Source organism: Carassius gibelio, chromosome B19, assembly GCF_023724105.1.
Source record: "Carassius gibelio isolate Cgi1373 ecotype wild population from Czech Republic chromosome B19, carGib1.2-hapl.c, whole genome shotgun sequence".
NCBI lineage: Eukaryota > Metazoa > Chordata > Actinopteri > Cypriniformes > Cyprinidae > Carassius > Carassius gibelio.
This window is the reverse complement of record NC_068414.1, coordinates 35,240,031-35,242,458: the sequence shown is the minus strand read 5'-3', so window position 1 is coordinate 35,242,458 and position 2,428 is coordinate 35,240,031. Positions and strand designations below refer to the sequence as shown.

General features: G+C 37.9%; 1 long non-coding RNA gene across 1 annotated transcript in view; it reads left to right on the top strand.

Moving 5' to 3' along the window:
* LOC127978712 (uncharacterized) overlaps positions 1 to 959 on the top strand; it is a 10,640-nt gene extending 9,681 nt beyond the window's left edge. The window contains exons 3-4 of the long non-coding RNA XR_008158618.1: positions 145 to 434; positions 881 to 959. This is a non-coding gene — a long non-coding RNA (uncharacterized LOC127978712). The remainder of the gene's footprint in view (positions 1 to 144; positions 435 to 880) is intronic.
* Positions 960 to 2,428: the final 1,469 nt, after the last annotated feature.

Below are 2,428 nucleotides of genomic sequence, written 5' to 3'. Positions count from 1 at the left end.
CAGAAACACCCGTCCACTGTATTATAAAGCTTGGAAGAGCAAGTATCATTTTTCAGTGGAATGTTTGTCCACTGGCCATCTCCGTTGTTTTTCAAGCTTCCTGTGTGTGTGTGTGTGTGTGTGTGTGTGTGTGTGTGTGTGTAGGCCTGCGGTGTGTCAGGACCCCATCTCTCTTGACTGTGTGTTTGTCTGTCATGGCCCTCGGTGTTGTGAGAAGCTCAATTACCCAGAACCCCCTGCACAGCGGTTTATTAGGAGTGATGGAGGGATGGCACACATCGGACAGCACGTCTGCACCATTTCCCACAAGGCTGTTCACTTGCCTCTCCATCATGTAATTCACCATCTGTAGCAGCGGAGATGGACACGAGCGAAACGGAGGGATGAGAACGGTCCACACCTGAGAAGAGAACAAGAAAGAGGTGTTTAATGAGGTGATGGGAGGAAGTGACGTGCTTTTATTCACATTTAGCAGATGCTTTTATCTGAAGTGACTCACAAATGAGGACAACAGAAGCGATCAAAATCAACAAAAGAGCAATGATACACAAGAGCTATAACAAGACTCCGTTAGCGTTTAAGAAAACAAGCAGGTAGTTAATTAGCAAACATCAATGTCTTGTGTTTTATGTGAGCAGATATTGGTATCCAGCGCAAACTGATAAACAGAGGTGTGACGTGTATTATTTTCAGCTCATTTAATAGTAATCTTGCTGCCGTGTTCTGGATTAATTGTAAAGATTTGATAGAAGTTGCTGGAAGACCTGCCAAGAGAGCATTGCAATATTTGCTTTAATTTGAGCACTTGATGCAGAATTATAAGAATATTTGGTTTGCTTGGCCTTGGTGTGTGTATATTGTGATGTATTTAACAATCCAGGTGTGACAGCAGTTCAGCTTGAGCTACAGGAGTGACTCGGTGGAGATGAGACCAGGTTTCTTCATCATCCTCATCCTCAGATCAGCAGAAGCACTTTCATCATAAAGCTGCAGATTCACAAACATGATAAAGGTTTGTTTGTACCGGAGTCAAATGCTCTCACTGAAAGTGAGGTTCAAATGTATTTGCTTAATTATTTTAGTCTGTAAAGTCTTTTGAATAAGGATTTTTTTTAATGATGTTATGTTAATGTTTCTAAAAAAAAAAATTTCATATACACACTAACGTTAAAAAATATCTTTATTTTAAATAAGTCTCTTCTGCTAACCGAAGCTGCATGCGTTTGACCAAAATCAGTTATATTGTGGAATATTATTATGATTTAAAAAATCTGTTTTCTGTGTGAATATCTGTTAAAGTGTAATTTATTTCTTTGATGCTCCGCTGTATTTTCAGCATCATTCCTCCAGTCTTCAGTGTCACATGATCTTCAGAAATCATGAAAATATACTGATTTACTACTCAAGAAACATTTCTGATTATTATCAATGTTGAACACCGTTGTGCTGCTCAATATTTTGTTGGGAAACTGATACATTTTATTTGTCAGATTCACAGATGAACAGAAAGTTCAAAAGAACAGCATTTATTTAAAATAGAAATCTTTTGTCTGTGTGTGTGTGTGTGTGTGTGTGCGTGGGGTTCGTCGTGCCAGTCGTTTGTTGTAATATGAGCATAAGAGGTAATTGCAGATTTCATATCAGACTCCATTATGGCGTTTTTCCGTATTAATTTTTGATGAGCATTGATGAGTGTTTTTGTGTGTGTGATTCTGATTTATTCAGGCTGTCATATAGATATGAAACACAGCTGATGCTGATGATGGAGTTATTACTGATGGAGATCTGCTTTCATTGCACTGTTTCCAAAGATCAAATCTTGAGTCTTGTATCTATCAAATCATGAGGATTGCAGAAATGAATGTATGATTTCTTAGCATCGACAAAACATAGTAAATGTATATACAATCAATCAACTGACTGCTTATGAAGACGGGGGAATAGTGCGTAAGAATAGATTAATAGACAAATGTTTTGTATCACAGTTTTTCTGACATGTTGTTTAAATACACTATACATAATGAGGCATTATCACAAATTTTCATACGCTTCCAAAACAAAGGGTTTAATGTTGGTGCAGAATTCTTGTTTAATGTTATTGTCATATGACAGTTTATGGTTTTCCCAGAGAGGATTTTGGATTCCTCTCTTTATCACTCCATAAAATAGAAAACGCCATCAACGTCTGAAGAAAAGTGCATTTGTGCACATTTTTAGTTCATTACTGTATAATAACCCTGTTGTGCACACAGTGAAAGATAACGTCTTCATGTGTTCATGTTTCACACACACGACTGGAAGAGGAGTTTAAGCACAGCTTTAGTCCAGCAGGGAAATGAAACACACCTGGAGTTAAACTGCACCTTTTTTGTTGATGAAACACACACACACACACACACACACACACACACACACACACACACACACA